This window comes from Agelaius tricolor, unplaced genomic scaffold (genome assembly GCF_023055355.1).
Source record: "Agelaius tricolor isolate 1412-34295 unplaced genomic scaffold, bAgeTri1.0.p SCAF_40, whole genome shotgun sequence".
Taxonomy (NCBI): Eukaryota; Metazoa; Chordata; class Aves; order Passeriformes; family Icteridae; genus Agelaius; species Agelaius tricolor.
This window is the reverse complement of record NW_027269300.1, coordinates 1,990,010-2,003,945: the sequence shown is the minus strand read 5'-3', so window position 1 is coordinate 2,003,945 and position 13,936 is coordinate 1,990,010. Positions and strand designations below refer to the sequence as shown.

The following is a 13,936-nucleotide window of genomic DNA, read 5'->3' as shown; positions in this document are numbered from 1 at the left end:
CCAGGGAAAAACCCACCCACGGGTGAGGGAAGCCCAGGCTTTCTCCCTTCCCCCTGCACTGCCCCCCACAGTAACGGTAACCCCAAAGCAAACAAGGGCAGTGGAGCAGCCCAAGCCCTTCCTTGCCTGCACAGCAAAGCAGCCCCTGCACAGCTTCTGGAGTCCCACCTCTGCTCCCAGCATGGGGCTTTGTTTGTGTCGGGCTGGCTGCCCCAGCCCCAGCCCCAGCCCGGGGCACGGTGGGTGCTGGGGGCTGTTGGCAGGGCCAGGAGCCCACTCCCATTTTGTACCCACCCCAGCCCATGCCACAGCCCTGCCAAAAGCAGCTGGGCAGCGGCTGAAGGATCAGCTGCACCCGCCCCAGCAAAGGGGGAACCTTTGGTTCCTGGCCAGGCTGTGCAATGCCCAAATCTGGGAGCATCCCCCTGCGTCTGGACTCATCTGCAAATTCCCTGTGGAGCCTGGCTTTGAAGAAGGTGCCCCAATCAAAGTCCATCTTGTTCAGCTGGCCAGTGGCCAGGTCCAGGAAGAGGTTGTCATCCTTGATGTCATCCTCGCTGTCTCCAGCAGCAGCAGCCCCACCTGGTACAGCTTCTCCAGGGGCTCCTTCTCCTTCCCTGGGCTGAGACCAGGCTCTCAGGGTTCTGCCCAGGGCCCCAGCTGTCAGGGAACCAGGAGAAGCAAAACCAGCTCAGATGGCAGCCACCAGTGCTGGGCAGAGCAGCTCAGCTCCAGCACAAGGGCTGTGTGTTCCCATCTGATGAGCCCTGGGCAGTGACACGGGCAGGACAAAAAAGTCTGGGTTCCTTTGCTACTCATTGCCCAGGCATGTGTGGAACTGTAACTCACCAGGGCCCTGCATCAAAGTGTGCCTGTGGCTCTCTCCCTTCTTCTAGGGCAGATGAATATCCTGCATCCAAGGATGACAGAGCAGCTCTTCCAATGAGGGCCTTTCCAAGTCCAGCATGGATAAACACCACCTGATCAGATCTTGGCACTCTGGGCACAGAAACCAGAAACCGCCGGGCAGTTGGAGAAGGCTCCTGTTGGCTTTGCCCCAGTATTCCTGTCCCCACGCCTTGCTGGATGTGCTCAGAGCTGGGCCTAAACTCTCCCATAAATTCCCTGTTTTTGAGGAGAGCAGGAGAGCAGGACATGTGCCACCTCCTCAGCAGCTGCCAGAGCGGGATGCCCATGAGCCCGCTGCTGTCTCCCAGCACTAGGATTCCCCCCGTGGCCAGAGATGAGGATCCACCTTGAGAGAGCCCTTGTGGCAGCGAGAGCTGATGGTCCCAGCTGATGTTCTGGCCCCTCCTGAAAGGGTGCTCCCCGCAGACCATCTGGTGCAGCAGGATGCCCAGGGACCAGATGGTAGCTGGCTTGCCATAGTACCAGCCAAAGTGGCTCCATTCCGGGGGGCTGTATGACCGTGTTCCTATGGAATACAGATGGAGTTCAGCAGGGGGATGCTGCTGCTCCCAGAGCCTGGCCCCAGCATCCCTGGGCGTGCAGGGGCTGCCCCAGTGGCACACGGGGTGACCTACTGCATTCTGACCAGCACCTGGGACTTGTGCACAGACTTGGGGTTGGAAGAGAAGCCACTGGTGCTGGAAGAGGGCTGTGGAAACCCAGGCAAGGCCCAACCATAACAAGGAAAAACCCACTCAGTGCTGGTGAAAAACCATGCTGTTATGAATTCAAATGAGGCCAGATTTTGAGAAGGAAATAGGTTCTCATTTATCAAAACAAACTACAGAGGACAGGGAGTTTGAGATAAGCCCAAACTCCCACGCAACAACCCAAAGATAACAACATGTCCCAAACACACTGGGTTCCCCCCCATACAGTACATCCCTCAGAAGGAGAAGAACCCCAACCCATCCAAACCCTCATTTTATAACCCCTCTCGGGTCCAGGATTGGTGGGGTCTGGATCCGCACGTTGATTGGTCATTTTCCGGTGTTCTCATTGGTCCTTATCGATATTCATTCTGGACCAATCATTTTCTCAGGGCGTCGAATGATTGGTCAAGTCCCCTGTCCAATCACCTCCCGCCCCCCTTCGACTATCGCCCCCACCAAACCCTGGACCTCCCCTCCCCAGGTCCCACAACAAACACCCATCAACTCACCCCAAAACAACAATTCCCAACGCAGCCCCAGTGCAACACAAATTGAACACCATTTATAACAATGCCCTCATCCTCCCTGCCTTCATTGCCCCAAAAACATTATGAACCCAAAGCAAACCAGGTGAGTGGAGCAGTCCAAGCCCTTTCTCACCTGCACACCAAACTGGCTGGGGCTCAGGTTCTACCCCCCCTCTCTGCTACCCCACCCACGGGTGTTTTTGTTGGGCTGTCCCAGCCCCAGCCCCAGTCCTGGGCAAAGTGGTGGGCAAAAGCTGCCAGCAGGGCTGGAAGCTGGCTCCCCACTCAGCCCTGCTCAAAAGCAACTCCGCTGAAATCTCAGTACCATGAAGGGCAGCAAAAGAGAGAATCCCTGCTGCCACACCCAGCTTGGGCTGTGAGATCTTGGGCCATGAGATTCCGGGACCAGGAGCACACCCCTGCATGGGCTCACCTGCAAAGTGAGTGTAGGCTGTCTCTGCAGGTAGGTGCCACAGCCAAAGTCGATCAATTTGGCCTGCCCAGTGTGCAGGTCAAGCAGGATGTTCTCTGGTTTGATGTCCCTGTGCAGGACCCTGCAGCTGGTGCAGTGCCGCACGGCCTCCAGCACCTGGCGGAACAGCTCCCGCGCCACCTCCTCGGGCAGGAAGCCCCGTGCCCCAATGAAACGCTGCAGGTCCTGACACTGCTCCAGGCACTCCAGCACCATCAAGATGTCGTTGGGGAGCTCAAGGCACTCCAGCAGCTGGACCACACCAGGGAAGCCAGTGGACACCTTGGCCAGCAGCACGATCTCCAGCAGGGCCCTGCTGCTGTCGGGCTGCGGGAGGAGCACGATGCCGTCAGTGGGGCTGATGCCGTGCCGGGGCTCGGGGAGCCCTCAGCCAGCCTGGGATGCTCTGTGCCCTGTGCTGGCCCCACGCCTGCTCTCCCTTGGGGCATCCTGGTAGCTTCCACCCTGCCGGGGCTCAGGTCATCCCCGCCTGGCACGGCCCAGCTGCTGCCGCTGGCCCCGCTCACTCACCAGCTCGCCCCAGTGCCGGACGCGCTTCCGTGGCACCCTTTTGATGGCCACCTGCAAGCCAAGGGCAGCAGCGGGCTCAGCTCGCCGCCCGCCCTGCCCAGACCCATCCTCCGGCCTCCTCCTCCTCCTTGTCCGCCCCCTCCTCCTGTGCCCGCCGCTGGCCCCGCCACTCACCGGGGCGCTGTCCTAGAGCCGCGTGGCCGCGAAGACGCTGCCGAAGCCGCCGCGCCCCAGCAGCGAGCCCAGCCTGTCCTGCTCTTTCAGGCCCTGCTGCGCCTTCCCTGTCGGCGGGACGCAGCTGTCAGCGCTCGGCCCGGGGCCAGCAAGGGCCCTCGAGCGCCCCTCAAGCACCCCGGGCCAGCCATTCCCAGGCGTTCGCTCCCGGGAACGGGACAGCGGCGGCTCGGGGCCGGCGGCCACGCTGCCGAGCAGCAGAGCTCGGGCTGGGCAAGCTGCAGTGGCCGCCTGTGCCCTCTGTGGGGCCCCGGAGGAGCCGGGGCCGGGGCCGGGCTCGGGCCAGTGGAGCCAAAGGGAGGCGATGCCCCCCCAGCCCCAGGCTCTGATGCCCACCCAGCAGCGCCAGCGCCAGCACGGCCAGAGCCGGCCGGAGGCGAGACCGCGGCGGGACACCCGGGGCCGGGCACGGGGCAGCCCCGCCCGGGGCTGGGGGTGGGCCGGGGGCATGGGGAGAGAGAGACTGGGAGAGGAGGGTCACTGGGAAAGGGAGAGCGGGACAGGGTACGGGACTGCAGGAGAGGGAGAGGAGAAGCGAGAGGGAGTCAACAAAGTCGCTTCTTTCGCTGCTTTCGCTGCTGCTGCCGCTGCTGCCGCTGCAACTGAAGCTCTGGGGCCGTTTGTCCCTGTGTCCGTTTGTCCGCTGCCCGCTCGCCCCCGCACCGAGCCCCGCGCTCCCCTGGGGCAGCCCCTGAGCCTGTCCAAACACGGGAACTTTGCCCTGTTCAGCCAAGACCCAGAGTCTGGACTCCTGCACAGCGGCACAGGAATCCCCTCAGTCGCTGCTGTGCATTGTCCCAGCTGAGGGTCAAACACTATTGGAGTGCATTCCCTGAATGCAGAATTTGTTCTTGACCCAAGCACTGCACTTATCTCGCCAGCAGTGCTTTCCAAAAAAAATAATAAAAAAAAAAAGCAGAGGAAGGCAAACTGTGTATAGCTCATGGTATTTGACAGTGTCTAAAACATGCCAAGTCATGGATCTTAGAGGTGAGATCCATTTGGAATTAATGGGATGGAGAAATAATGCAAAGGGGAGCATAAAAATAAACAGAGAAAACATCTTGGTTTGTTTCTTTCTGTTTTCATTTCATTTCCTAAAAACTGTTTCAGTTCTTCCAGAATCTTGTCCACAGTCCTGTTTGCTCTTTCCAAGAACCTTTCCTGGAGAACCAGGTGCAGCTTCTGTCACAAGATGTGCCACCAACTGCAGCTTCTCTTGGCTTTCCACACCATGCGTGCAGCAGGACTCCTGCAGCAAAGCAGGACAAATGTTTGAAGAACTGTACAGCTTGTTCTTTCTTTTCCTTGTGGGCTGGGCAATTGTGCCATTGGTGAGGTTTTCATTGTTACTGTTCTACCCTAAGAAAACATGATGGGCTCCCAGGAATTGTTAGGGAATGCAAGCCTGACTGAATGCAGAGAAAGAATCTCCAGAGCCTGCAGCCAGAAATGGAGAGCTGTGTGATAATCATTCCAACATCCCCTGGGACATCTTGAAAGTGATGTAGAAGATGAAAATGGGCTGACATAGGGAGTTTGTTTCAGTGTTCAGTTCAGGTGCTTCTACATCTCCTGCACTGATATAAAACAAGAAAACAATCAGTTCATGAAAGGCATCAGAACAAGCTGGACCTCTGAGGAGATGACTGAAAGAATGTGAAAAGGAGAAATGCAGGGAATGACTTAGTAAGCTTTGGCTGTACAAAGGATCATTTTTCCTAATAATTTCCAATCCATTCCCTCTGCTTTTGTCCTTCCTAACAAGGCCATTTTCATCCCAGATTCCCCATGAAATGGGAACCCTGAGCTTGTGGAAGTGTCTGAAAGATGCCCTGTTCCTCTGCAGGGACACTGAGGCTGAGGCAGGAGCCTGAGCCCTCTCTGGGGCAGCCTCCTCCGAGCTGGAATTTGTGCTGTGCTGGGAGAGGAGGAGGAGGGGGAGAGCGCTGGCGCTGTGTGGCAGGAGCAGGAGGTTTGGGCCGCAGGACATTCCGTCTGCGCCGCTGCCCCGCAATGGGCGGCCGTGCCCGGGGCTCTGGGCCTGGCCCCGCGTGTGCTGAGCTCCCGACACTGCGGGAGCTCCCCGGGCTGGGCTCAGCTTCCCGCTGGGCCTGGGCAGCAGGCTGGGCTCCAGCTGGGACCAGCAGCAGCTGGAAATACCTCTGGGCATCTCCATTTGCTGCTGCTGCTGCTCAGAAGAGACAATGAAGTGAGCCGAGAAGTTCTGGTTTCTCTTTCTCCTGGTGGATTCTTTCATTTGATTTGACATTCTTGAGGCAATTTCTGTGATGGCCTCTGTCAGTTGATTCTATTTCAGCAGCAGCAGCAGCAGGGCTGTGTTTGAGCACTGCAAATGTGGCCTGTGCGGCTGCTTTAATTCTCTTTGACTTTGTGCTCAGGAACTTGAGAGCATTTCAAGATCTGCTAATCATGATGCCTGTGACCAAAAGCCTGAGTTCACCTATTGCTGGCTGGGGGCTATGTACAAATCACCAACAGGACGAGACTGCTGAGGAACGTGTCTCGAGCTGTTTATTTTCCAGCATCAGTCTCATTACATGGTTATGACAATGGGAAGATGCCAGCAGCTCGTGTCCTCAGCAGCAAAGAACTCAATGTTACAACTTACTTTAAAAGTTTTTTTACCAATCCCACAAAGCAAAAGCATATTGACGGTAGTTCCATCCAACCACTATAAGCACAGGTACCTTTGGTTAAAACAATGCTTGCTTATTTTGAGTACAATACCTGCTTTCAAGCCTTAAAACACAATGCACAGAGCTCAAGCTAAGAACTTCCTAATATCTCACTAGATATACTTCTCTGTAGCTTAGGGAGTTAGTCTACCAAGCGTTAATACAAAAACCATTGTTCTATTTGTCCTTACTTTCTACTTCTATTATAACTTTTCTGCTGACAAATCTTATGGCTACCGCTTAGCTCTAATCACAGTTCTGCTGTCTCTAAAGTCTGCCTTTTGCAGCTTTCTCAAAACCCTCTGATTTTAAGGATTCCAAAATTCACTGTCACAAAAGCACTCTGGGTAGCGCTGATCGAAAAAGGCAATTGCAGTTTTACAGATAAATTTCAAGTGGCAAGCAGAAGAGGGGCAAGAGCAGCCATGATCTCCAATTCCCAAAGGCAAAGGCAGCAGCAGCCTCCTGCTGTCACCTCAGGGTGAGTAAAACAGTGCTGAAAACAGCGCTGGAACCCGATCCTTTCTTTCTCTGAGGGCTGGCTCAGGGCAGCACAGGCGGGCCCTGAGGAGTCAGGGCTGTGTGTGGGTGATTGCTTCTCTAGTCCAGAATTGAGCTGGAAAAAGCCCTTGGGAGCCGAGGCAGGAGCAGGTGGGAAGGGGCCGGCGCTGCTGCTGCTCCTGGCCGGGAGCCCCGGCTGGGCCGGGCTGGCGCCCCTGCGCTGCGGCTGCTGCTGCTGCCAGAGCCGGGCGGGACTCGGGGACAGGGAAGGGACACGGGGGGACAGCAAAGGCCTGGCGGCTGCAGGGATGGTGGCGCTCGGGCCAGCGCCAGCACAGAGCTTCAGCCCGCAGTTAACCCCGAGGGAAACGCTGGGGAAAGGCTCCATTTCAGCCTTTCTGCACTCGTGGCTGTGAAGGGACCGAAATAAAAGGAGAACAAGCAGGGCCTGACCCCTTCTCCTCTGGGAGGAGCCCCAGGCCTGGGGCTGTGAGTGGCCATGAGGGGCTGTGAAGGGCTGTGACAGGCCTTGAGAGGCTGAGAGGGGCTGTGAGGGGCAGTGAGGGGCCATGAGGGGATGTGAACTGTGATGTATTGTGAGGGTCATGAGAGGCCATGAGGGGCTGTTGGGGACCCTGAGGGGTAAACGGTCTCTGAGAGGCTGTGAGAGGCCAGGCACCTTATGGAACAAAGGATTCATTATGACACTCTGGAGACAAGAAGACTGTTGTTTGCATATGGAACCCTATGGAACCAAAAGTCCATTGTGACATTCTGGGACCTCATGGAACCATGGAGACCATTAGGACACTTCTGGACCCACTGGAACCAAGGGGCCATTGTGACACTGCAAGGCCTCGTTTAACCAAGGGCTCATTGTAGCATGGCAGGGCCTCATGGAATCAAGGGGATCGTAATGGGGCTCCATGAGACCACGGGGACATTTTAACTCTGTGCAACCAAGGAGACCATTGTGACACTACAGGGCTGCATGGAACTAAGAACTGATGTGACTGTGAGGGGCCCAGTGGAATCAAGAGGCCATTCCATATTTCAGGGCCTCATGGAACCAAGGAGCCCTTGTGACACTGCAGGGCCTCATGGAATCCTGGAGACCATTATGGCACCTTTAGGCTTTGTTGAATCAAGGGGCTCTGCAGGGCCTTGTGGAACCAAGGAGCTCTTTGTGACACTACAGGGACTTGAGAAAGCAATGAGAACATTCTGGCACCCTGAGTCCCCATGGCACCAAGGGGCCAGTGTGACACTATAGGTCCTCATGAAAGCAAGGGGCCAGTGTGACACAGCCAGGCTTTGTGGAACCAAGGCTCCATTGTGATCCTGGGGAGCCCAATAGAACCAAGGCTCCATTGTGCCATTGTGCATTTCCATGGAACCAAGGGAACCATTTTGACACTGCAAGACCTCATGGAACCAAGGGGCCATTGTGCCGCTGCAGAGCCAAGGAGACCATTGTGGTATTGCTAGGCCTTATGGAAACAAAGATCTCTTGTGATACTACGGGGTCTCATGACACCAAGAGGCCATTGTGATGCTGCTGGGCCCCAGGGATCCAAGAACATGGGAAAGTTCTGGTTGGCTTGGCTTAACTGGTCCAGCTGACCTTGGCATGTTGAGGGTTGCTTCTCATCTAGCCCTGGAGTCCTGTGGTTTCCTTCCTGTGCGAAAGAACTCTCCTTTTCCTCCGGAGGTTCACAGCTGAAATTGGGATTCTACCTCCATATTTGATTAAATCCACAGATTATCCCATATGAAACCTGCCAGCACAGATAGCTCTGGATGGCCTTGGCATGTTGGGGGCCACCTCTCATCTGTCCTCAAAACAATGTGGGGGGGAGGGTGGGTGTGCTTTTCTTTCCATACAAAAGAACATCTTTCAATGCAGGTGTCCATAACCAAAATTGGGAATCTGCCTCCAAAATTCCTTATATCCAAGGATAGCTCCCAGACAAAAGCTGCCATACAAACAGGTTCTGTCTGGCCTTGGCCTCCCTTGGGCTGCCTCTAATCAGCCTTTGAAACACTGGGGCTCTGCCCTTTCCTTCCTGTGGAGAAGAACTGTGATTCTGGTCCAGGCACTCATGGCTGAAATGGAATTCCACCTCCAAAACTCACCAAATATCCAAGGGTTGCTTTCGGACAAAAGCTGCAAGGACAGAGAGGTCTGGCTTGCCTTGGCCTCTGGTGACTGCCTCTGATCTGCCTTCAAAACCCTGGGGCTCTGTGGTTTCCTTCCTGTAGAAAAGAACCGTCCTTCTTGTCCAGGCACGCATGGCCTCAAGCACAAGAGCTCTGTACAGGGACAGAGGAGCTCTGTGCTCAGTGGGGTGGAGACTGAGGACAGCAGAGGAGAGCCCTGGGAGGGACTGAAGGGTGGATCATTTTAACATGGTAGAGAACAGCCAGAGAAAGAAAAAAATCAAAGCTAAGGGAACCTGGGGAAGACCAGAGTAGGAAAAAAGAGAAAGGGATTTCCCTCACAGGGCAGGGCTGTGGAGCAACACATCCCCCAGAAGGAGTCTGGGTCAGCCCCAGGCTTTGTGTGGGCAGGCAGAGGCAGGCAGCAGGCAGAGCTGTCAGCAAAGGAAGGGCCCAGCCAGGTGGGGCAGCCAGGGGATGCTGACAGCCTGCAGGGACAGAGGCGCAGGGCAGGGACACCGTAGGACAGCCTGGGCTGCACAGGGCACAGGCATGGGCAGCAGCTGCAAGACAGCCCTGCCAGAGCCAACTTGGGCAGCACTTTGGCCATGGCTGCTGGGCCTGGGCCTGAGGCAGGAGCAGGAGACAAGTGAGCCTTGCAGGCCTGGGGCCTCATGGCCTCCTTTTCCCTGCTATCCCGCACACTGCCCAGCATCACAATAAACATAGACTTTCTAACTTTAAACTGTTAGAGAGTCTTTGTCTGTCACAGTTGGATATCAGTACTAGATCAATATCCACATATTTTTGTTAAATCACATCACTCCCTCCAGTGTTCTGCTCTAACTGGAACCTGGGGACACTTGCTCAGTCATGTCCCTCAGTGGGACCCATTAAAACTTCAGAAAATTTGGAGTCTAAATTTAACTTTGAGTTCTTGAGAAGTTTTTGAAGACTCTCTCAGGGACTGAGTCTGATGTAAACAACACCAAATCCCCAAGAGGCTCATTAAAGTCCTTGTGCTGTGTCTGTGCTGCTGAGCTTTAAAGGAACAGCTCTTCCCAGGGCCAGCTCCTCTCCCAGCCCAGCAGGGCTGAGGGCTCTGCCTGCAGGCACTGAGGGGACAGGAGCCAGGCAGAGACAGGCTGAAGGCAATCAGGATTGGGAAGACATTGAGCTGAGACTCCACCTGGGGAAAGATCTTCACAGCCCTGTGCATGGTGAGTGTGTGGGTGCAGGGCAATGTCCCCTGTGCTCCTGGAGGGATCTCCTGAAGCCAGCACACCCCAGAGCCTGGGGGATGTGTCAGGAGGACTCTCCCAGTTTCTCTGTGGCACAGGAGGAGCAGGAGGAGCAGGAGGAGGAGGAGGAGGAGGATGTGCTGCAGAGCGGGGCTGCCCTGGGCACCGTCAGAGGGACAGGGCAGGACGGCTCCTGCTGCCAGGGATGGCTGCAGGGGCTGAAGCTGGGGCTGCAGCCAGGGCTGCCCAGGGCTGTCCTGCAGAGCAGCTCCTGCAGCCCTCAGGGCTCTTGGCCAGCCCAGGGCATGTGCCACCTGCCAGGGGCAGCTCTCAGCCTGCCTGGCAGCTCCCCATGGACGCTGCAGGGGAGAAGTTCCAGGTGCAAGGAGCCACCCCCATCAGGGCAGATTCCTCCTGCTCTGGAGATGGTGCTGCATGGCCAGGGCTGCTCTCAGCTTTCTCCTAAAGGGAAGGGAAAGGGGCTGTCAGCTTTGGCTGTGTCCCTGAGCCTCCTGCACTGTCAGCCTGGGCATCAGCAGATGGGCCTCAGATCTCCCTCAGAAAGTGCCTCCCCAGCCTCCTCTCCCTACACACAGCAGCAGCAGCACCTTGGCTTGCAGCATCTCTGTTTGTCTGGCCTGCCCTTAAGGCCCTGCTGCCAGGGAGATGCCCCTGGGCAGTGCCCTGTGCTGGGAGGGGTCTGCAGGGCAGAGCTGAGCCCCCAGGGCTGGGCTGGGCTCTGGCAGCACTGGCAGGGACAAGGCTTGGATAGAGAGAAACAGCTCCCAGCAGGCGCAACTCCAGGTAGCAGGGAGGCAGAGCAACCCTTGACATCCCTCCATGTTCAGCTGCACAGGGAAAGAGAGAAGAGTTGGAGAGATTGATTTTGAAACTGGAGTCTTCAAAAAGGCCACGTTTCTTTTTAAATGCAGTTTTAAATTTGTACATCCTGTACTAGAGGAAGGTGAAATGAGCAAAGGGCACCTGTGTGGGACCAGCAGGTCTGACTGCTCAGGGGCACAGGGAGTTTTCCCTCTGGGCTCCCCAGTGTTCAGCCTGAGACCAGTGCTCAGGACAGGACTTCTGTCCATTTGAAAAATAACAGAGTTACTTCGCAGCCCAAACCTACACCAAAAAAAAAAATAAAAAAAAGAAAGGTAAATGAAATTTCCGCAAAGAAAGAGAAGCAATTTTGATTGCTTGTGTAATAAAATAGCATAGGATTGACTCAAGGTACTTTGTCCAAATTCTCAATGTTGTCTTTGAACAGCTCACAATGTCCAGAGTGAAGGAATGTCCAACAGCAGCTCCATCAGGCACTTCCTCCTGCTGCATTGGCAGACACGCGGCAGCTGCAGCTCCTGCACTTCTGCCTCTTGCTGGGCATCTCCCTGGCTGCCCTCCTGGGCAACGGCCTCATCATCAGCGCCGTAGCCTGCGGCCACCACCTGCACACGCCCATGTTCTTCTTCCTGCTCAACCTGGCCCTCAGCGACCTGGGCTCCATCGGCACCACTGTCCCCAAAGCCATGCACAATTCCCTCTGGGACACCAGCACCATCTCCTACTCAGCATGTGCTGCTCAGGTTTTCTTCTTTGCCTTTTTCATGTCACCAGAATTTGCACTTCTCACAGTCATGTGCTACGACCGCTACGTGTCCATCTGCAAACCCCTGCACTACGGGACCCTCCTGGGCAGCAGAGCTTGTGCCCACATGGCAGCAGCTGCCTGGGCCAGTGGCTTTTTCTATGCTCTGCTGCTCACAGCCAATACATTTTCCCTGCCCCTGTGCCATGGCAATGCCCTGGGCCAGTTCTTCTGTGAAATCCCACACATCCTCAAGCTCTCCTGCTCACACTCCACCTTCAGAAAAATTTGGATTTCATTGCTTGGTGTCTGTTTAGGATTTGGCTGTTTTGTGTTCATTGTTTTCTCCTATGTGCAGATCTTCAGGGCTGTGCTGAGGATCCCCTGTGAGCAGGGATGGCACAAAGCCTTTTCCACCTGCCTCCCTCACCTGGCCGTGGTCTCCCTGTTCCTCAGCACCTCATTTTTTGCCTACCTGAAACCCCCCTCCATCTCTTCCCCATCCCTGGATCTGGCAGTGTCAGTTCTGTATTCGGTGGTGCCCCCAGTCCTGAACCCCCTCCTCTACAGCCTGAGGAACCAGGAGCTCAAGGCTGCAGTGTGGAGACTGATGACTGGACAGTTTCAGAAATATTAAACTGCTGGCCAGTTTCTGTAAGTCACTTGTAATAAATTTTGTCTTTGATTATACTTGGATTTTGTATTTGATTTGTTCTTTTCTTTCCTTTGTCTTAGTCTTTTAATCTTGTCTACAAAAATGGCATTGTTTGTGTCATATTTCATTTCTTTTTCTTCACCTTTGCTGTGGCCTCAGACTGTGTCCATGAGGACCTCTGCTCTCAGTGATTTTAAGTGACCGAAACCATCTCCCAGCAAAGTCTTCCCTGGCAATTCCCCTTTTGCTGCCTTCCCTGGAGCTGCAGCAGCAATGTCTGTGTGCAGAGCTGGGGCAGATCAGGACTGGTCTTGCTGGCCACACCATTCCTGATCCAGACCAGGAGCCATTGGCCTTCTTGCCCACCTGGGCACACTGCTGCCTCATGTCCAGCCTGCTGTCCATCAGTGCCCCAGGTCCCTTTCTGCCTGGCCGCTCTCCAGCCCCTCTGTCCCCAGCCTGTAGCGCTGCAGGGGTTGTTGTGGCCAAAGTGCAGGAGCCAGCACTTGGTCTTGTTCAACCTCACCTTGCTGGATTTGGGCCCTGGATCCAGCCTGTCCAGGTCCCTCTGCAGAGCCCTCCTACCCTCCAGCAGATCCACACTCACACCCAGCTTGGTGTCATCTGCAGATTTGCTGATGCTGGACTCAGTCCCCTCATGCAGATCATCAGTGCAGATATTGAAATCCACGCTGGCTGGCTCTGATCCCTGGGCCATCCTGTGGGTGCCCTGTGATGGCACTCAGGGTGATCTGTTCCATAACCTTGCCAGGCACCCAGGTCAGGCTGACAGGCCTGGAGTTCCCCAGCTCCTCCTTCCAGCCCTTCTTGGGGATGGGCTCACATTGGCACCTCCAGTGCTCTGGGACCTCTCTGCTGAGCCAGCACTGATGGTAAATGATGGAGAGCAGCTTGGGGAGCTCATCCACAGCTCCCTCATCCCCCTGGGATGGATCCCATCTGCTCCCAGAGACACCTGTGAGCATCTGAGTGGCTCAGCAGGTCCCCAGCTGCTTCCTCCTGGATCACAGGGGGGCTGTTCTGCTCCCTGTGCCCATCCACCTGCTCAGTAGAACACTTGTCCTGAGGATAACCTGTCTTATTGTTGAAAATTGAGATACACAAGCTGTTAAGCAGCTCAGCCTTTTCCTTATCTTTAGTTACTCTGTTCCCCACTGCATCCACTATCGAGTAGAGGTTCTCCTTATTCCTCCTTTTGCTATTAGTTTATTTATAAAAACTTTTCTTTATTACTTTTTACAGAAGTGGCCAGGTGAAGCTCTAATTGAGCTTTCATCTCTCTACTTTTCTTTCTGCATGACCCAACAACATCCTTAAACACTTCCTGAGTTGCCTGACCTATTTTTTCTGAGTTCCCATAAAAAGCTCATGCCCAGACAGGACAGTCATTTTCCTCTCTGGTTAAACTTTGGCACAGAGGCACAGTCTGCTCCTTCCCCTTTAAGATTCCTTTCTTGAGGTGTGTCCATCCTTCCTGGACACCTTTGTTTTAATGGCTGCTTCCCTTTAAAAAATCAGTACCTGATTCAGTACTCTCCAAATCTGCATCCTGAACAGGCCAAGGTCTACCCTTTCTGATTCCAGGGTAGACGTTTTGTTGATGCCCTTCCTTCTTTCACAGGATATTGAAAACTCGATTATTTCATGGTGGCTGTGCCCCAGGCAGCCTCCAACCACCACATCTC

At 55.2% G+C, this 13,936-nt stretch overlaps 1 pseudogene; it reads left to right on the top strand.

Annotated features, from left to right (window-relative positions):
• The first annotated feature begins 11,280 nt into the window (after positions 1-11,280).
• On the top strand, positions 11,281-12,212 carry LOC139603642 (olfactory receptor 14C36-like; annotated as a pseudogene).
• Positions 12,213-13,936: the final 1,724 nt, after the last annotated feature.